Consider the following 22,749-nt stretch of genomic DNA (forward strand, 5'->3'; position numbering starts at 1 on the left):
AACATGTGTTTCTTGGGACTGTGATCCCAGGAGAAGTTGATTTTTATTGTGTGTCTTATTCTTGAGTCTCACCTTGCATTATACCACAAGTAATTGGTTATTCTTAAATATATTCTCTAATTTTTATGAATATCACAATTATATTTACTATAATTTTGTATCAAATGATGATAGATGCTTAAGCTACATCATCATCCAAGAAGTTTGGTATTTCACCTCCTCTCTTCTCACACTCCTCCTCCTTTTTCCTCTGTTATTTTTTAGTCTTAGTAGTTGTTTATTCGTCAAGTCATGTCTGACTCTTTGCAACCCCATGGACTGCAGCATGCTAGCCTGCCTTGTCCTGTCTGTTGGAGTTTGCTCAAATACATGTCCACTGAATCGGTGATGCCATCCAACCATCTAATCACCCGTCACCCCCTTCTCCTGCCCTCAATCTTTCCCAGCATCAGGGTCTTTTCCAACGAGTCAGCTCTTCACATCAGTTGGCCACAACATTAGAGCTTCAGCACTGGTCCTTCCAATGATGAAGGAACTTCAGCTGAAAATTGATGCTGAAAATCAGTGAATATTCAAGATTGATTTCCTTTAGGACTGACTGGTTTGATCCCCTGGCAACCCAAAGGATTCTCAAGAGTCTTCTCCAGGACCACAGTTTGAAAGCATCAATTCTTTGGCCCTCAGCCTTCTTTATAGTCCTTCTTTATAGCTCTTTTTTAATCTACAGCCTGAAAGACTGGTCCTGATTATCTTTTGACCTCACATTGATTCTGATCTTCTGAAAAGGTTTTGAAATCTCACAATGAGGAAAAAATCAAAGCTACAGTTAGTACACCTTATATTCATTTGACTGTACTATTTTTCATCTAAGGGACTGAAGTTATGCATACCACATGGGTTTACAGGTTTTCTTTTCCAGTCACATGTTTCTAATGCATCTAGAAATGACTGTGCAAGGTGGCCTGTGAGGGGTCAAGGCATTCCAGGGGTGGGGGAGAATGGGGTGTGCCAGAACACAGACACCTACTGCTCTAGGTCTTAGAATTAATATTTGCCATTTAAAATAACTTGATTATTTTAAGAAATGCAGTGGACCTGGCTCTACTACTCTGTGTGTGGTTTAAAACAGCTCAGGTAACAGCGGGAGACATTTTGAGGAGAAAAGAGGCCAGATTAGATTCTTGTGGTTATGTTTAGCTTCAGGGACCTCTAATATTATGATAGGATTTTCAGCTGAAAACATCTAACTACTTAAAAACCCTACCACTTATCACCACATACAATTTAAGAATTTTATATCAGTTGCATTCCAATGTTTTTGCCCTTTGAAGTCTTTCAGTTACTCTTCTTACAATTCACATTTTGAAATAAAAACTGTCACATAGTTATTCAAACTGCTGCTAAGTTGCTTCAGTTGTGTCCAACTCTGTGCAACCCCATAGATGGCAGCCCATCAGGCTCCCCTGTCCCTGGGATTCTCCAGGCAAGAACACTGGAGTGGGTTGCTATCTCCTTCTCCAATGAATGAAAGTGAAAAGTGAAAGTGAAGTTGCTCAGTCGTGCCTGACTCTTAGCGATCCCATGAACTGCAGCGCACCAGGCTCCTCCGCCCGTGGGATTTTCCAGGCAAGAGTACTGGAGTGGGGTGCCATTGCTTTCTCCTATTCAAACTTAAAGGTCTAAATTAATTACAGTTTCAACATCTGGATTTTATGTAAGAAGCAGAGGTAACTCAGTGCGTCAGAACTGGCCTCAGTCCTGCAGTTACTCAAGGCAGGACCAGAGCACCTGCATGGCCCCAGGCACCATACGGGAGCCTTACGGTGTATGAAAAGCAGTTAATCAGGAGTCATTCTAAGGAAGACTTGGAAGTTCTTATTGGAGCCAACCTGAGGATGGTAACCCGGGAGAAGGTCTTTCAGGAAGCCCTGAGGCCTGCCTGCCCACTAGAGGTCAAAGTGTAGTTACCTACGTTAGAGAGACCTGGGGTTATACATCAGAGGACATACTGACTGTTGACACAATTCAGATCTGAACTGTCATACACAACAGAGAGTGGGTCACTCTGACCTTTGACAAGGTTAGGAAGGGAGATTGGCACCTAAGGAGGACTGATTAATGCAGATGCCCAGCCCAGACTAAAGTGGAGGGCAGAGAAAAATACTCTAAGTTTTTCATAACATATGAATTTTATATCATCAGTGAGAAAGAGAGAACACACAGGCAAGAGACCTCCAGTTTAGTTTGTAAGTTAGCTTGCAAACTAGACTCTCAGAGCATATGAACAAAACAAATACAATGGGAATATCCAGTGTGGTGATAGATTAAAGAATAAACTTAAAGGACTTTAAAATACAGGATGCTTGGGGCTGGTGAACTGGGATGACCTGGAGGGATGGTACAGGGAGGGAGGTGGGAGGGGGATTCAGGATGGGGAACACGTGTATGCCCATGGTGAATTCATGTTGATGTGTGACAGAACCAATACAATATTGTAAAGTAATTAACCTCCAATTAAAATAAATAAACTTAAATTTAAAAAAATTCCAAGATAAAAAAAATATATGCCTATTTAAGATGCTCAAAGAGAAAAAGGAATAACACTCATAAAAAAAGAAAAAAGCAATAAAAATGGGTGGTTTAAACATAAGACTTGTCTGGGTGTTTCTTTCTTTTTTTAGTTTACTTATTTTAATTGGAGGCTAATTACTTTAAATATTGTAGTGGTTTTGCCATACAGTGACATAAATCAGCCATGGGTGTACATGTGTTCCCCATCCTGAACCCGCTTCCCACCTTCCTCCCCATCCCATCCCTCTGGGTCATCCCAGTGCACCAGGCCTGAGCACCCTGTCTCATGGATCTAACCTGGACTGGTGATCTGTTTCATATACGATAATATACATGTTTCAATGCTATTCTCTCAAATCATCCCACCCTCGCCTTCTCCCACAGAGTCCAAAATACTGTTCTATACATCTGTGTCTCTTTTGTCATCTCAGATATAGGGTTATCATTACCATCTTTCTAAATTCCATATATATGTGTTAGTATACTGTATTGCTGTTTTTCTTTCTGGCTTCTCTCTGTATAATAGGCTCCAGTTTCATCCACCTCATTAGAACTGATTCACATGTATTTTTTTAATGGCTGAGTAATATTCCATTGTGTATATGTAGCACAGCTTTCTTAGCCATTCATCTGCTGATGGACATCTAGGTTGCTTCCATGTCCTGGCTATTATAAACAGTGCTGTGATGAATATTGGGGTACACGTGTCTCTTTCAATTCTGGTTTCCTTGGTGTGTATGCCCAGCAGTTCTATTTCCAGTTTTTTAAGGAATCTCCACACTGTTCTCTATAGTGGCTGTACTAGTTTGCATTCCCACCAACAGGGCAAGAGGGTTCCCTTTCCTCCACACCCTCTCCAGCATTTACTGTTGGTAGACTTTTGGATAGCAGCCATTCTGACCAGCATGAGATGGTACCTCATTGTGGTTTTGATTTGCATTTCTCTGATAATGAGTGATGTTGAGCATCTTTTCATGTGTTTGTTAGCCATCTATATGTCTTCTTTGGAGGAATGTCTGTTTAGTTCTTTGGCCCCTTTTTTGATTGGGTCATTTATTTTTCTGGAATTGAGCTGCAGTAGTTGCTTGTATATTTTTCAGATTAATTCTTTGTCAGTTGCTTCATTTGCTATTATTTTCTCCCATTCTGAAGGGTGTCTTTTCACCTTGCTTATAGTTTCCTTTGTTGTGCAAAAGCTTTTAGGTTTAATTAGGTCCCATTTGTTTATTTTTGCTTTTATTTCCAATATTCTGGGAGGTGGGTCATAGAGGATCCTGCTGTGATTTATATCAGAGAGTGTTTTGCCTATGTTCTCCTCTAGGAGTTTTATAGTTTCTGGTCTTATGTTTAGATCTTTAATCCATTTTGAGTTTATTTTTGTGTAAGGTGTTAGAAAGTGTTCTAGTTTCATTATTGTACAAGTGGCTGACCAGTTTTTTCAGCACCACTTGTTAAAGAGATTGTCTTTTCTCCATTGTATATTCTTGCCTCCTTTGTCAAAGATAAGGTGTCCATAGGTGCATGGATTTATCTCTGGGCTTTCTATTTTGTTCCATTGATCTATATTTCTGTCTTTGTGCCAATACCATACTGTCTTGATGTCTTGATAGCTTTGAAGTCAGGCAGGTTGATTTCTCCAGTTCCATTCTTTCTCAAGATTGCTTTGGCTATTTGAGTTTTTTTTTGTATTTCCATACAAATTGTGAAATTATTTGTTCTAGCTCTGTGAAAAATACCATTGGTAGCTTGATAGGCATTGCATCAAATCTATAGATTGCTTTGGGTAGTATACTCATTTTCACTATATTGATTCTTCCAATCCATGAATATGGTATATTTCTCCATCTATTTGTGTCCTCTTTTATTTCTTTCATCAGTGTTTTATAGTTTTCTATGTATAGGTCTTTTGTTTCTTTAGGTAAATATATTCCTAAGTATTTTATTCCTTTCGTTGCAATGGTGAATGGAATTGTTTCCTTAATTTCTCTTTCTGTTTTCTCATTGTTAGTGTATAGGAATGCAAGGGATTTCTATGTGTTAATTTTATATCCTGCCACTTTACTATATTCATTGATTAGCTCTAGTAATTTTCTGGTGGAGTCTTTAGGGTTTTCTATGTAGAGGATCATGTCATCTGCAAACAGTGAGAGTTTTACTTCTTCTTTTCCAATCTGGATTCCTTTTATTTCTTTTTCTGCTCTGATTGCTGTGGCCAAAACTTCCAAAACTATGTTGAATAGTAGTGGTGAGAGTGGGCACCCTGTCTTATTCCTGACTTTAGGGAAAATGCTTTCAATTTTTCACCATTGAGGATAATGTTTGCTGTGGGTTTGTCATATACAGCTTTTATTATGTTGAGGTATGTTCCTTCTATTCCTGCTTTCAGGAGGGTTTTTATAATAAATGGATGTTGAATTTTGTCAAAGGCTTTCTCTGCATCTATTGAGATAATCATATGGTTTTTATCTTTCAATTTGTTAATGTGGTGTATTACACTGATTGATTTGCATATATTGAAGAATCCTTGCATCCCTGGGATAAAGCCCACTTGGTCATGATGTATGATCTTTTTAATATGTTGTTGGATTCTGTTTGCTAGAATTTTGTTGAGGATTTTTGCATCTATGTTCATCAGTGATATTGGCCTGTAGTTTTCTTTTTTTGTGGCATTTTTGTCTGTTATTGGCATTAGGGTGATGGTGGCCTCATAGAATGAGTTTGGAAGTTTACCTTCCTCTGCAATTTTATGAAAGAGTTTGAGTAGGATAGGTGTTAGCTCTTCTCTAAATTTTTGGTAGAATTCAACTCTGAAGCCATCTGGCCCTGGGCTTTTGTTTGCTGGAAGATTTCTGATTACAGTTTTGATTTCCGTGCTTGTAATGGGTCTGTTAAGATTTTCTATTTCTTCCTGGTTCAGTTTTGGAAAGTTATACTCTTCGAAGAATTTGTCCATTTCTTTCAAGAAATAAAGGCTGTGAAAAGAGACAAAGAAGGACACTACATAATGATCAAAGGATCAATCCAAGAAGAATATATAACAATTATAAATATATAGGCACCCAACATAGGAACACCACAATATGTAAGGCAAATGCTAACAAGTATGAAAGGGGAGATTAAGAATAACACAATAATAGTGGGAGACTTTAATACCCCACTTACACCTATGGATAGATCAACTAAAGAGAAAATTAACAAGGAAACACAAACTTTAAATGACACAATGGACCAGTTAGTCCTAATTGATATCTATAGGACATTTCACCCCAAAGCAATGAATTTCACCTTTTTCTCAAGTGCACACGGAACCTTATCCAGGATAGACCACATCCTGGGCCATAAATCTAGCCTTGGTAAATTCAAAAAAAATGAAATCATTCCAAGCATCTTTTCTGAGCACAGTGCAGTAAGATTAGATGTCAATTAAAGGAGAAAAACTATTAAAAATTCCAACATATGGAGGCTGAACAACATGCTTCTGAATAACCAACAAATCACAGAATAAATCAAAAAAGAAATCAAAATATGCATAGAAACAAATGAAAATGAAAACACAACAACCCAAAATCTATGTGACACTGTAAAAGCAGTGCTAAAGGGAAGATTCATAGCAATACAGGCATACCTCAAGAAACAAGAAAAAAGTAAAATAGATAACCTAACTCTACACCTAAAGCAACTAGAAAAGGAAAAAATGAAGAACCCCAAGGTTAGTAGAAGGAAAAAAATCTTAAAAATTAGGGCAGAAATAAATGCAAAAAAAAAAAAAAAAAAGAGAGAGAGAGACCATAGCAAAAATCAACAAAGCTAAAAGCTGGTTCTTTGAGAAGATAAATAAAATTGACAAACCACTAGCCAGACTCATCAAGAAACAAAGGGAGAAGAATCAAATCAACAAAATTAGAAATGAAAATGGAGAAATCATAACAGACAACACAGAAATACAAAGGCTCATAAGAGACTACTATCAGAAACTATATGCCAATAAAATGGACAACTTGGAAGAAATGGATGTTTCTTAAAACTTCCTGATTCCTGTCCTTAAAGCTTGGGGCTCAGGGATATGGCTGGGATGGAGACTCTCCATTCATTCCCTCAATCTCAGGCTGGTTGCATGGGGTTTACTTACAAACCATGCCAGATAAGCACACTGATATGCTGGGTGTGCTGGCCCTGAGACCTGGATTCTGTTTCGTGAGAAGCTCATGTTAACATTAAAGGATTTAAAGATAGCTTGCCATTCTCGGCAGACTCATATGTGGAATGTTTGCATCACTTATCTTCCCCCTAAACACTCCTGGATTCCACCTTTTTCTCTATAATTATTTCTGCTGAGAACCTATTTTACTAAATTATTGAAACCCCCCTCCCATTCACTTTACCTTTAATGAAAACATATTGCAGCTCTTTTTATGCTTTCCCATAATGAACCGTAGGAGTAAGATTACACTGAATCGACTACTTTTGTGATCAGAACACTGTTTCTGTGTCATTTGAGCAAGGTTGAGAAGTATCCCTGAAAGTGAAAATTCTGAATAAATGCTGAATTTTTCCTTTTTGAGTAGACAGGGCTCTCAGGAAGGTGGTGTGGGGAAGTCAGGGTGATGCCAGGCCTATTTTGTGGTCATGAGGGCAACAGCCTTTTCCTGCAACATGCAGTGATCAAACACTCATGACTCTGAGTTCCTATCTGACATTCAAAGCCCCGAGTTTTTAGCAAAAGCAGATGCCAGTTTCTCATGTTGCATGTCATTTCGGTTTTCCTATTGGGAGACTATCTTTTAATGGTTATGAAATGAGCAGCTTAGGAATATTAGAAGGGATTTTCCATCCCCCCAAAGAGAGGAATCTGCTGAAATGTTCCATTGGCTTAATACTCACGAGCTGGCCATTTATGCAGATAAACCACCCTCTAGAAAGTTGTTGGAGAAGGCAATGGAACCCCACTCCAGTACTCTTACCTGGAAAACCCCATGGACAGAGGAGCCTGGTAGGCTGCAGTCCATGGGTCGCTAGGAGTCAGACATGACTAAACAACTTCACTTTCCCTTTCCCCTTTCATGCATTGGAGAAGGAAATGGCAACCCACTCCAGTGTTCTTGCCTGGAGAATCCCAGGGACAGGGGAGCCTAGTGGACTGCCTTCTATGGGGTTGCACAGAGTCAGACACGACTGAAGTGACTTAGCAGCAGCAGCAGCAGCAGCAGAAGGTTGTTGGTGAAGTGGGAACACCAGAGGCTTCAGGATGATCAGCTTGGAAAGTTTGATTATAGTCACATTGCCTGGAAAGTTTCTGTTGTATTTACATTTACATTTTTAAAAATTTATAATAAATACAGTTATTTAGCAATGTTGTGTTAGTTTCAGGTGTACAACAAAGTCATTGTCATACATAAAGAATATATATAAATGTGTATATCCTTCTTTTTTACATCGTCTTCCATTGTAGGTTATTGCAAGATTTGAGTATAGTTCCTTGTGCTATACGGTGGGTCCTTTTGTGCTTATCTTACTTTATATATAGCAGTGCATTGTTTATTTTATGCATTTTAGATATAGTAGGGTGCATATTTTTAAGTTTAAATTGCAAAATGCACTTTCAGGCAGGTTGGGAGCAGTGTTACCCGTATTAGTGAACAGGTGCACACGTGCTGACAGCTCGAGAAGCACACCTAAGGCATGTACTGAGTGACTGCAGCCTGCAGGTGAAGGAAAAGGTGCACCCTGCCTCAGCTGAGGGCTGGGGAGGGGCCCTGATGTCCCTCACATGAGCGAGGTGTGCAAACAGCTCCTGGATGTGCTGTCCTCCCTGACACCGCTGCTGTGGCCACGTGAGCCATGATTAAGCCTGGGCCACAAGGAGAGGGATAGTGGCTTTAATGCCCAAGCATTTATGCACTGGCAAATGAGTAAACCAGCTGAGCTGTATGAAGAACAGAAACAAGTCTCTGTGAGCCCCACACAAAGTAGGTTCCAGTCAGAGACTGTTTTATTTTTAATGTCATTTGTTGAATTTTGAAATAAAACAAAGAGGAAGCATTTCAAGTCAGTTGCAGATGCTGACTCAGCATCGGGGTGCAGCACCTCCCCTTCAGGCCCTGCCACCCTCACCCAGACACGGCATGCTCCCCAACAACACCCACTTTATCCCCTTTGGTTACTGAGCTCAGGTTCTCCATATCTGTAAAATAACAGATATAATCAACCTCAGTTAACTTTTGTATGAAGTAACATCACATTAGGTTGCTTTTGATTCAGCAATTGACAACTGTCTATTGCACTGAGTGACTATGAAATCTTAAAATAAAATCTGACCTTTCCTAAGAAACCTAAAGATCTATAGGAGTACCAAAGTGCATGAGCCACTCAACTAGAAAGCAAAGACATTCTCCATATGAAAACTGATCACTCATTTAAAAAAGTGATTTCAAAAATTTAATTTCAACAACTTAAGTGTTAACAATTTTTCCTTTATTAGGAATGAACAAGTCTGATCCTTACCTTGCCTGTTCCTAAGAAGGGAATATTAACAAATATTCCTCTTTCCTACTATTAGGTTTACTTCTAGACTTGAGAACATGTCTCTACAAGTAAAGTCCATGTACTAGAAGACAACACTTCCTAATACAGGAAAAATTGTTAACACTTAAGTTGTTGAAATTAAATTTTTGAAATCACTTTTTTAAATGAGTGATCAGTTTTCACATGGAGAATGCCTTTGCTTTCTAGTTGAGTGGCTCGTGCACTTTGGTACTCCTATATATCTTTTAGGTTTCTTAGGAAAGGTCAGATTTTATTTTAAGATTTCAGTCACTCAGTGCAATAGACAGTTGTCAATTGCTGAATCAAAAGCAACCTAATGTGATGTTACTTCACATAAAAGTTAACTGAAGTTGATTATATCTGTTATTTTATGGTTAGGACATGTAGCCCTGAGGTGTAATCTCTTAGTAGGAAAGGGGAATATTTGCTAATATTCCCTTCTTAGGAACAGGCAGGGTAAGGATCAGACTTGGGAAGTATTGTTCATTCCTTCTCGAAGTAATATTTTTCTTTAGTAGAAGTAGCGAAAAATCATCTTTGATCCTGACTGACCACAGGCAAAAAGTACATAATGAAAGAAAAAAATAATAATAAAGCAAAAGTCTGGGAGAAAGCAGCTCATTCTCTGGAGGACAGTGATTATGGCATCACAGGGTTCTGAAGTCCCACTGTCTCACCTGCACACAGTGGGAACTGAAGCGCAGCTTCTCCAAGTCTGGGGAAACCAAAGACTTGCTTTGAAAATAAGGGATATGAGAATACCTACCAGAAACTGATGACCTGTCTTTGGGTTTTTGGAAAAGAAGTAGGACTCAGGGACACAAGGAAACATTTAAGGAGAAGCAGGTGCCAGACACCATTGCTAAAAAGAAAGAGCACACCTTTGTCATAATGCTTAGGGATTAGTTAGTAGTTATTTCACAAGTGGGATTCCCTGGTAGCTCAGACAGTAAAGAGTCTGCCTACAGTGCAGGACACCCTGGTTCTATCCCTGGGTCAGGAAGATACGCTGGAGAAGGAAATGGCAATCCTCTCCAGTATTCTTGCCTGGAGAAATCCATGGACAGAGGAGCCTGGCAAGCTACAGTCCATGGCACTGCAAAGATTTGGACAGAACTAAGCGACTTCACTTTCCTTTTCCTTTATTTTATAAATGCCACTAGACTGTCCTGCTGAGTGTAATCAATTTATTCAGCTTTCCATTTCCTTGGCATGTGCCCGGGGGTTTTTCCACCTCATAGGTGCATCAGTGTTAGCTGAATAAAGGAAGAAGGAAGATGAACGTTCACTCTCTCTCTTCCAGGCTGTTGGCTCATCACTGCAGAGATCTTGTTGATGTAGTTGTGCATCAACATGATGCACAACTACATCATGTGCAACTACACACCTCATGTGCCCGGGTGGGTGGGTGTTGTGTGATAGTGGAATTAGGCCTGGAGAGAAGGCATCTGTCTGAGCACCCTGAACTTTGCATTCTCTCCATGCTGCTGCTCCAGTGCTGGAGATCAGAGTCCAAGTGCCCTTCAGCTGTTATGGTTGTTAGACCTAACCCAGATTGAAGGCACAATCCCCAGGGCTGGCTGCCCTCTGAGTGAGCCTCCCAGGCTGTGGTACAGAGACCCTTGCTGGGCTCGCCAGCGGGTCCAGCCCAGGATGTTCAGGGACCAGGGCTTACAGTAGAACAGGAGGGATGCAAAAGACATGGCCAATGGGAGGGAGCGTCTGTTTCATGGTCAGACCTCTTGTTGGGCGGCATCAGATCTAGCCCACAGAGCAGCCACTCACATGTCAGGTGCTGGCTTCCAGAGATTCTTATTTGACATGAGCTAAACTTAAGCCTCTGTGGTCAGGGTGAAGGATGTTTCCAGAGCTAAGGGACCAAAGTTATTACTTGGCATCCCTTAAGTCTACAGCCTCTGTTTGTTTTGTTAGACTTGGTATTATAAAGGTCAACCCTCAACCTTTCCTGTAACTGAGCGTTTCAATTCCCACCTTTTTCTTAAAGGTAACCTCCAAGAGTTAAAATGTAACCTGAATACAAAATCATATGTAAGGCCAAAACCTATTCTAATTCTAGACAACTTAGAGAAGTGAGGATTGGAATGTATGGAAGTTCCTTTAGGGTATTCGAGGCATGTAAAATAAATGACCTTGCAGCTAACCCTTTTATTTAGACATATGATAGAACTTGGTTGTACTTCAGAATCCATTGCTGTTGTAAATAAATTGAGGCTGTGAAGCTGTGAAATTTCAGGAAGAAACAAGAGTTGCCCAAGATGTTGAAGTTCCCGGGGTCATTTATTAGAATAAAATATGAAACAAAACGGAAAGAATGTTGTCAAGGAAGAAGTGGGTCCTTGTTATAACCCTGCACTTCTCAATCTTATTATTTTAGACAGATCACTGTTTCTGAATTGGGCATTTCCTTATCATTGAGGTAGAGGGAATGATACATCTTCTGCTTACCACAAAAGAACACTTCAAGGAAAATGTAAAATACAATGCATTTGTATCTTATCATCCTCTCTTCTGTGGCATTCTTAGGCTTCTGCCTGAGCTTAAGAAAATCAGCTTTCCACTACTTCAAAATAAGTTGTGGAAAACCACTGGTCTCCACCAGACACCACAAAGGCAATTAGTGAGTAAACAAGCCCTTTGTAGAGTCATTCTGATTAAGGTCTTCAAATAGTTATCTAGGGACAGTTGGGTTATCTGCAGAAATGACACGGACATGGCATATATGCAGGCTCACCCTTTGGACCCAAATGGAATTTCATTTATCTTCAGATTTCAGCTAATTTCTCAATGCGTGCAGAAGATGAGCATTGCGTGGGCCTTAGTGATAGTTTCTATCTGAATGAGCAGATTTCAGCCCACATGAGCAGCTGGATTTCTGCACTTTCAAATTGTCACATCCTCTGCATGTAGCATCTTTCCAGGGATCTCCTAGGGTGCCATCTGGTTAAGAATCAGTAACAATCAAATCAAGAGGAGAAAGGTTCATGACTGAATTAGAGGAACCAACATGTGGATAAGTTAAGAGAGCATGTTTGTTCATTAAACATTTTACTGGTTTAACAGTGTCGTGGAAGAATAAGGGGGCAGAGGAATGCATGGGAAGTCAGGTTTGGGCTAGATTTACCACCATTTGTCCGGGGATAGTGGCCCTGGAAGGTGAGATCAGCTGTCCACATCTAAATTCACTTAAGAATATGTATGCAACAAACTATATTCAGACACATATTCAGACATTCACACATACACATACACACTACTGTTTATTGTGAAACTTTAATCTTTGCAGACAGAACTTAGCTATGTTTTTGTGGAAAGAGACACCATGAGGATATTCCATCTAACCAGTGATCAAAGAGGTCTGACTTTATAATCTTTTTTATTCTGTAGACTCCTTTCTATTTCTGTGACCTTTGTGTATTTCTGGACTCAATTCTTCCTTTAAGAACTAAGAGTGGAAATACTAGAATGTGCATGCTGCTGCTGCTGCTGCTAAGTCACGTCAGTCATGTCCAACTCTGTGTGACCCCACAGAAGGCAGCCCACCAGGCTCCTGTCCCTGGGATTCTCCAGGCAAGAACACTGGAGTGGGTTGCCATTTCCTTCTCCAATGCATGAAAGTAGAAAGTGAAAGGGAAGTCTCTCAGTCGTGCCCAACTCCTAGCGACCCCATGGACTGCAGCCTACCAGGCTCCTCCGTCCATGGGATTTTCCAGGCAAGAGTACTGGAGTGGGGTGCCATTGCCTTCTCCAGGAACCAAATGTGAAGCATACTGTTTGTAGAGTCACATGGGAGTGTGATCCTCAGGTTCAACGTGTGATGGTCACTGTTGGTGTGAGTTTATTTGGAGCCCAGATTTGTTCACACCATTTGGCTTCACATAGTGGTGGGTTTTGATAAAGTCTTACTCACAGGGTCCATATCCAGTGCCCGCCTCATCCTGAAGCCCCCAGCACCTCTCTCTCTGTCAGCTCTGATTCTCTTTCCTTCTGGTCCAGACCTCATCACATGCTCCAAGCATCTGTGGTGTTTGCATATGTTACTGTGAACATCCTCATCACGTGTAGAAACTAGCAGATAGATAAGCAAGTGCATTTATTTGATGTTTCTCACTTTTTATATACAGTTTCCCTGGTACAGTGCTCCATGCAGTGGTCATGTTCAGTGATTATCTGTTGAATAAATGAAAAGATTCTCTCTCTCTAATACTTTATATAAGCAACAAACCTGACATTTGCCTGGTGAATTTATGAATTAATTTTTGCTCTTTACATCTTTGTGTCAATGCATAGAAATCTTAGAATAAACAGTCTGTGTCTAGCATGATGTAGGATGTTTCTTGTATGTGAGTTCTTTGGTGACCTCTATTGATTTTACAGTTTTGTTGATCATTTTTTCTTTCCTTACTTGTTTTTATTCATTTGTTTATTTATCTTAATTGAAGGATAATTGCTCTACAGAATTTTTTTTTTCTGGTAAACATCAACATGAATCAGCCATAGGTATACATATATCCCCTCCCTTTTGAACCTCCCTCCCATCTCCCTCCCCATCCCACCCCTCCAGGTTGATACAGAGTCCCTGTTTGAGTTTCCTGAGCCATACAGCAAATTCCCATTGGCTGTCTATTTTGCATATGGTAATGTAGGTTTCCATGTCACTCTCTCCATACATCTCACCCCCTCCTCCCCTCTTCCCACATCCATAAGTCTGTTCTGTATGTCTGTTTCTCCACTGCTGCTCTGCAAATAAATTCATCAGTGCCGTCTTTCTAAGTTCCATATATATGCATCAGTATACGATATTTATCATTCTCTTTCTGACTTACTTCAGAACTGACTCAACTGCATTCACTTTTATGGCTGAGTAATATTCCACTGCATATCTGTACCATAGCTTCTTTATCCATTCTTCTGTCGATGGGCATCTAGGTTGCTTCCATGTCCTGGCTACTGTAAATAGTGCTGCAATGAACATTGGGGTACATGTATCCCTTTCAGTTTTGGTTTCCTCAGGGTATATGCCTAGTAGTGGGATTGCTGGGTCATGTGGGTTTATCCCTAGCTTTTTAAGGAATCTCCATACTGTCTTCCATAGTGTCTGTGTCAATTACATTCCAACCAGCAATGTAAGAGGGTTCCCTTTTCTCCACACCCTCTCCAGCATTTATTGTTTGTAGACCTATTTATGATGGCCATTCTGACTGGTATGAGGTGGTATCTTATAGCACTTTTGATTTGCCTTCTCTGATAATGAACGACATTGAGCATGTTTTCATGTGTTTGTTAACCGTCTGTATGTCTTCTTTGGAGAAATGTCTGTTTAGGTCTTTTCCACACTTTTTGATCTGGTTGTTTGTTTTTCTCATATTGAGTTGTGTGAGCCACTTATATATTTTGGAAATTATTATTTGTCAGTTGTCTCCTTTGCTATTATTTTCTCCCACTCTAAGGGTTGTCTTTTCACCTTGTTTGTAGTTTCCCTCACTGTGTAAAAGCTTTTAAGTTTAATTAGGCCCCATTTGTTTATTTTTGTTTTTATTTTCATTACTCTAGGAGGTGGGTGATAGAGGATCTTACTTTGACTTATGTTGAGTGTTCTGCCTGTTTTCTTCTTAGAGTTTTATAGTTTCTGTCCTTAAATTTAGGTCTTTAATCTATTTTGAGTCTATCTTTGTGTATGGTGTTAGAAAGTGTTCTAATTCATTCTTTTTCATGTAGCCGTTCAGTTTTCCCAGCACCACATATTGAAGAGGCTATCTTTGTTCCATTGTATATTCTAGCCTTCTTTGTAAAAAATTAAGTTGCCCATAGGTGCATGGGTTTTCTCTGGCTTTCTATCTTGTTCCATCGGTCCATATTTTTATTTTTGTGCCAGTACCATACTATCTTGATGGCTGTACCTTTATTGTATAGTCTGAAGTCAGAAAGTTTGATTTCTCTAGCTCCATTCTTCTTTCTCAAGACTGCTTTGGCTATTTGGGGTCTCTTGTTTTTCCATATGAATTGTGAATTTTTTTGTTCTAGTTCTGTGAAAAATGCCATTGGCAATTTGATAGGGATCACATTGAATCTGTAGATTACGTTTGGTAATATAGTCATTTTCACAATATTGATTCTTCCTACCCAGTAGCATGGAATATCTCTCCATCTATTTATATCATCCTTGATTTCTTTCATCAGTCTTATAATTTTCTAAATACAGTTCTTTTGTCTCCTTAGGTAGATTTAGTCCTAGATATTTTATTATTTTTGTTGCAATGGTGAATGGGATTGATTCCTTAATTTCGCTTTTTGATTTTTTCAATTATTATATAGGAATGTAAGTGATATCTGTGTATTGACCTTGTATCCCATGACTTTGCTAAATTCACTGATTAGTTCTAGTAATTTTCTGATAGCTTCTTTTGGGTTTGCTATGTATAGTATCATGTCATCTGCAAACAGTGAGAGTTTTAATTCTTCTTTTCCTATCTGGATTCCTTTTATTTCTTTTTCTTCTCTAATTGCTGTAGCTAGGACTTCCAAAATTATGTTGAATAATAGTGGTAAGAGTGGATACCCTTGTATTGTTCCTGATTTTAGGGGAAATGCTTTCAGTTTTTCACCACTGAGAATAATGTTTGCTGTGGGCTTATCATATATGGCCTTTACTATGTTGAGGTAGGTTTCTTCTACGCCCATATTTTGAAGTGTTTTTATCATAAATGGGTGCTGAATTTTGACAAAGGCTTTTTCTGCATCTATTGAGAGTATCATATGGTTTTTATCTTTCAATTTGTTAATGTGGTGTATCACAAAACCTAGTATCAGCCAGCTGTGAAGTCTGGGTGATGCTAGGCTTTGTGTACAGGTGTGGAGGTTCTCGGTAACTAATATCCTGACAGTCTGAGTTCTTGGACTCAGTGCTCCCCCCTCACTGGTGCAGGTGCAATCTGTGGTCAGCGGATCGGGGCTCCATAAGTCACTTGTTATGGGATTAAAGGGGGTTAAAGCAAACACACCAAGACAAAAAGCAAAACATGACATGAAATAAAAGATGAACCAAGGTAGATGGTAAATGCAAGATCAAGCAGTTAATTACAGAAATAATGGGCCATATACACTCATTTCCATACACAGAATTATAACCAAAGTATTCTAAAGACAAGAGTACAGGAAACTGACGTGGTGAACAAAGGAAGCCTAAAGTGATATTAACCAATTAAAGGCAGAGCTAACTGCACTCCATCTGCAAAACTGAGCCTGAGCAGAGTGCCAACTGGGGAAGATAGCAAAGAAAGCCCAAGAATTTTACTTCCATGGTGCAAAAAGAAAGAGTGAAGAAAAAGGGGAGAAGAATAAGAAAGAAAAATAAATAAAGAGGAGGAGAGAGAGAAAAGAGAATAGGAAGGGCTGGCAGTGAAGGTAAAAAAAACAGAGGAAAGAAAACAATAGAAAAGCAGAGATAAATAGACATATGTGAAAAATATTTATATATATTCAAGCATAGCTACAGCCAATAAAGAACTGTAGGAAAAGCAGTCAGATACATCAAAAACAAACTCAGAAGAATCACAAAAAAAGATGAAAAAATAAACCACCTTAATTAAAAAAAAAAAAAAACAAAAAAAGAGAACTCCACAGCACCACAAAAGGCTAATGTGAAGGTAGAAATACGTAGGGGGAATAAACAGTGTGGTTTAAAGATTTAAAAGAGAAAAAAAAAAGTTCTCAGGTCATAGTTCTTGGTTGCGTAGTCTCCCCTGTTGGGGGGTGGCGGGGGTGTGGGGTCTGGATTAATGTCTTGTGATGTTTTCCTGGTTGGGGAAGCTTGTGTCTGGGTTCTGGCTGATGGAGCTCGATCCTGTCTCTCTGAAGGGCGGTGCCGTGTCTAGTGCAGGGTCTCGGGGTGTCTGTGGGTTCAGGGTGTCTTTGGGCTGTCCTTCTGGCCGGGGCAGTGTTAGACACGTCTATTTCTGCAGCCGCGTCAAAGCGGCCCCCTCAGCATAGCTTACTGCCACCTGCCCCTCCTTGTCCCCGAATCTTCTGGTGCTTCAGTCCTTTGGCCCCACTCTGCACTGCAGGCTGAAGCTTGCTACGTAGGGGCTCGTGTGGGTCTTTTCTCAGCTCCTTGGCCCTGTCCTCTGTGAACACAAAACTGTGTGGGGTTGCCCTCTTGTGTGTCCTTGTTTCAGCTCACCCGGCCCACTCTCTATGTCATGGGGTTTTTGTATTCTTCTTTCAGTTCCTGGGGCCCGGGCTCTGCGTCCTGGGGTTTGTGGCTACAGAGGTTTGTGTGCCGTGCCTCTCCTGGCCCCCTCGGCTCACCCTCTGTGCCGTGAGTTTTTTGCGGCCTTCTGTTGGTCCCCAAGCCTACCATCTGGCTGGGGCCATAGTCCGTGAGATTTTTATGGGCTGAGAAAGTGCAACTTTTTCTGTTTCCTGCCCTGATGTGCCCAGCTTTCTGAGATTCCACAGCTCCCCCTTGAGCCTGCCTGTGAGGGAGCCTCCCAGTGCATGGAAACTCCCCCTCCTTCATGACTCCCTCCCCACCTCAGGGCACAAGATTCCCTCCAGTTCTCCTTCTCTTCCCTTTTTCTGTCTCCGCCCTCTCTCCTACCTCATTCCAGGGAGCTTAGCCTGCTTCCCTTTGCTGTCACCTAGAGGTTGCTTTGTAGGAGTTGATCCATATCTCGATGAGTTTTTGGTGTGTTTGTGGGGAGAGTGGTGATCTCCCTGTCTTATTCCTCTGCCATCTTCTTCCCAGTCCCCCTTACTTGCTTTAATATTATCTTCTAATCATGTAAGAAGTTTGGAGGTTGTCTTTAATCTGTTTTTTGAACAACCTGCTGATGTGACTTTATTTTGGCTACTAAAATTCAGTCCAATAAGACTCAGCAGTGGGCACCTCCTAGGTGCTCAGAATTGGGTTACGTGCTACAGGAGAGACAGAAGAAGTTTGTTTTAACAAAAGATATTGCAGTTGCATTCAGATGTAAAATCATACTCCAAGCAGCATTGCTTTTCTATTGAAGAGCTGAGAGCAGATGGCCGGTGTCACCTTCTCTTGGGTTGACTTCCACAATAGGCAGTGGAAAGGGTGGTTCTTTGTTCTTTTTCAGAGCAGCCTTTTCCTGTAATTTCTCTGTAAATTATAATCCATTCTTTCTTTGTCTTGCCATTTTATTCTCTTTGATAGATGCAGCATATCCCTTTGTGTCTCTGTCTGATTAAACTCACTCAAGGAACACTTTACAAATCTGACACCCTATAACGTGCACTACTGCATACTTTTGGCTAATAAACTTATGATTTTATATGTGTTTAACAGACAATAATTTTTACCACGTTATTTTTTATCAAGATGAACAACTGTGTTGTGTCGGTCATTACAATAACTGTTGTGTTGGTCATTTTCATATGTGTGTACGCTAACAATCGCTTTGATGAAGATAATGAAGAAAAATACATGGAGAGAAGTAGGGAGAAAGTTGGGAAAGTATGCCATTGAGCAGTTTGGTTTTAAACTAAGTTCCTTCCTTTGTTAGAGAGAAGACAGTAATTGCTGTTACAGCTGGAGCTTATAGGGACATTTAGAAGCAAAGTTCCAAACCTGGGGGGCTGAGGACTGACTGGGCACACCTTTAATCTTCTCTTCAGCTGCACGCAACAAAGTGAGCAAGACAATGGACCTGCAGGGCAGGTGATGTGCTTTGGGTGCCTTTGAGAGAATGAAAAGAGAGGACAGGTTGTCTATAGAGACCAAGGTAAATCTCACAAGATAGATGTGAGAAGTAGAGCCAGACAGTGTCTCTCCAGCCTTGACCTACAGACATGTTTTTGAGCAGAACAAAAATTTACTCATGATACTGTTTTAGTTTAACATACCAGAAAGTGTGCCTGGGGTCTATGCATGTGAGCATGGTAAGCCTGGTGTTTGCATGCTGTACATGTGCACATGGTGTGTGAGTGTGTGTGTGCATGGTGAGTGCTGTTCATGGTGTGTGTGTGTGTGCCCATGATGTGTGTGCACCTGGTTTCACAGTCCCAGTGTGTCTGGTTGGCAATAGCTTTAGCAGCATTTTTTTTTGTATATGAAAAGTGCTTATTGTGACTTTTTACAGCACTTTTCATGGCAGTGTTAAAAACCAAACAAAGCTACAAGGTTAGGCACTGAATTCAGCCGTGGAACATATGTTAAGATATGGGAGAAGGACAGTTTGGAGTGGAGGGCACGTTCTCCCTAAACTACAGCCTTGCTTGTCACAGCTTCCCCACGCACGTCTCAAACAGCATCTAGAAAACAGAATGAGAAAGACTAACCCCAATGTAGGCTCCATATGCTGATAATATTTGCTGATTAACTGGGTGGAGCTCCACTGGCTGAAAGTAGAAAAGAGGGAATGTTCCAAAGACCCGGCCAGTGGATGCAGAAGGTGACACGTGCTTTTCACAGAGTCGTGGCCTATGGGCCACGAGCCTGATGCATCAGGTATGTTTTGTCCAGTTCTGCTCCATTATATCACTGGAGTCCAGGGGTCACTGGGGCTTCCTCCAAGCAGGAGAGCAGACACTTGTGGTGACCTCATTTCTTCTCCTGGGAAATGCATTGATCTGCTTTCCTTACAAAGTGATCAGCTGATGGAATCAGGCACTTCTGGCCTGGATCCTAGGAAGACGGAGTGGTCCTCAGAGGATGCTACCCCTCTCTGTGGTACCTTCTCTTCACCCCACCCAGATGCCTTCCTTTGTCATCACTGCCATACTTGGAGGCTGATGGTGGAGCAGCTCTGAAGTGGGCTGGAGGGAAACATATTGTCCAGGAAACTCAAGGAAGACCAGTGACACGCCCAACCTTGAGAAAGCCTCTGAGCAGGCAGGCTCTGTCTCCAGGTTCATTTGCTCTTGGGATTCATGAGCTGGTAAATGGGTAGAGTTGATGGATCTGAAGGCACATTCCAATGAAGACCATGACCACAATGATGTAGTAAATTAAAGGTACTGGAAACAGGACCCACACCTGAACCCAATCCCCACTTTATGCAAAAGCATTTCACTGAATCAATGGACATGAGTTTGAGCAAACTCCAGGAGATAGTGAGGGGCAGGGAAGCCTGGTGGGCTGCAATCCATGGGGTCATGAAGAATTGGACACAATTTAATGACTGAAAACCAACAACAACATCTGAAATGAGGTTAAAACAAAAAAAAAACAAAAATAATAAGCAAGGCTTTATGACGCCAAATTAAGAGGATAAACTAATTTTTTCAGAGCAATGGAGCTATGATTTATAAAACTTTGTAGTGGCCTATAAATAATTATAATTTTCTCAAGTTCCCAAAGAACTTTTGAGTTAAAGGAAACAAAAGAAGTATTGATTAGTATTGCTATGTTGTAGCTTGTAATGTAGGCTAGTACTCAAGATATGTCCTATCAAACTCTTATTATTTTCTGTTAAACACTTGGTGTCTTCAAGTTTTGAAAAAGTATTCAAAAATAATAGTTTTTCTATTGTTCAATATGCTCAATGAAGCAAGTAATTTTGCCAGGTTTCAAAATAATTTATCATCTTAGCATTTAATAAAGTTATTTAGATCTTTATTTGAGAATCTGATTTTCTAAAATCAGATGTTAGGGCTGAAAGTTTGTCTATTGAAAGTTTAATGGATATTGTTTTATACCTTCCATATGTAAAATGTGGTTCAATCAGCTTCCTATATTTTTCTGAGAAGGATAATTATGTTGTTTTTAATTTGTCAGAAAACATATTCACATAGTTCTGATAAAGCATCACTTCAGCCCTGATTGTAGCAGGGGGATGTTAAAAAAAAAAAAACAGTATGAATGAAAACAGCACATATATAGTGGAGAGATTAAAACATGTATTATAACTATCTTTCAGATAATTTTTGTAGTGACCTTTCTGTTGTCTTTAGTGCGAATGCATTTTTTGCATACAATATTTTCAAATATTAAAAAATATTAAAGTATAATCAATTCACAATGTCATGTTAGTTTAACACGTACAACACAGGGATTCAGTGGCATATATATGTGCATATATCATTATATATGTTCAGTTTTATACACATACTCTTTTTCAGATTATTTTCTTTTATAGGTTATTATAAAATATTGAGTTTAGTTCTCTGCACTATATATGAGTTCCGTATTGTTTATCTATTTTATATACAGTAGTGTGCATGTCGCAAAAACACTTGAGTACTAAGAACCTAAGTTCATACATACAGTTGACTCTACAACATAGGAAGCTTGGAGACGTAGATCCACTTTTCCATTCATTAAATGTAAACTTCTTAGTATCTGAAATGTGGCAAGTGTTTTGTTGTTCCAATTATCATCATATAGAAAGTATTAATAGATCATTATTGATTTTAAGTGTAGAGAAAAATTCATTGATCATTTTTCCATGGAGAGGAGAAAAACTAAAAATGTTACTCAAGGTCATTTAACCTTCAAGTGTGGGATTTTCAATGGATGAAAGTTTCTCACTGTTCCATAGACATGAAAAATGAGACAGCCACAACGTGACTGTTTTCCTTTTTTGCTTTATACCTTAGATCTACACTAAATTTTGTTACTCTTTCCCCAAAACTCTATTAAAAAAATCATTACAGAAATATTCCTTAAAAGGTGAAAAGAATTAGCGATGTGGAGGTTGGTTTTGTGTCACAAAGGGATAGGTTGAATGTCCATATTCCTTTCACGTTTTCTCAGTTACTCCTTTTAGAGGTATTAGTAATAACTAGGACCTTTATCTAGGATCTTTAAGTCTTGAGTTAACTTTGGTTCCTTTTAAACCTATGCCTGAACCTAGCAGAAATCTCAGGGTCCAGAAGGGCTTTGTAATTGTTGTTGTTTAGTTGCTAAGTTGTGTCTGTCTCTTTGTGAGCCCATCGACTATAGCCCATCAGGCTCCTCTGTCCATGGGGTTTCCCAGGCTAGAATACTGGAGTGGGTTGCTCTTTCTTTCTCCAGGGGATCTTCCCAATGCAGCAATTGAACTCTCATCTCCTGCATTGCAGGTAGATTCTTTGCTGCTGAGTTACCTGGGAAGCCCCCAGAATTGCTGACTTGAGTCCTTTTCCAGTAGTCTGAACATGGAGGAAGGGGGCCCCAGAGCTCTGTTAGGAAAGCACATGCCCTCCATACAGGCTCCCACCCCACACCTGCCTTTCCTAGTCAAGAGCTTTGAATAAAGAAAAGCAACTGAAGGATGACTTGCAAAAATTTTTTTATCTTATAATATTATTTCACAATGTTCCTATTCCACCATTTTCCTTGTTAACAATATCAACCCTGGAGTCTTTGGATAGAATTTAAATTCACCCTGAAATAATATTGGCAATGATAATTAGAAAATAAGAATGACTTGGGTTTAAATTTTCATAGTATTTTACTCTTTAAAATGCATTTGTGCAGAAATTAACATTTTTTGAGCCCCATAGCATAGGAGATGGAGCATTTTTAAAATGATGATATTCATTCACATATTGAGAAAACTAAAGTACATTCATAAATATGATCTTATATTTTGTGAACTTTCCTTTGACTATTTACCCAGAGGCTCCAATGTTGTAGAGAGAAGGATGGAATAAAAAGAGGAAAATCCTCAC

At 39.8% G+C, this 22,749-nt stretch overlaps 1 protein-coding gene across 1 annotated transcript in view; it reads left to right on the forward strand.

Annotated features, from left to right (window-relative positions):
- Positions 1 to 22,749, forward strand: part of CSMD1 (CUB and Sushi multiple domains 1) — a 1,688,220-nt gene that overhangs the window by 298,565 nt on the left and 1,366,906 nt on the right. The window lies entirely within an intron of this gene.

The sequence above is a fragment of the Bos mutus genome, chromosome 27, assembly GCF_027580195.1.
Source record: "Bos mutus isolate GX-2022 chromosome 27, NWIPB_WYAK_1.1, whole genome shotgun sequence".
NCBI classification, from domain to species: Eukaryota; Metazoa; Chordata; class Mammalia; order Artiodactyla; family Bovidae; genus Bos; species Bos mutus.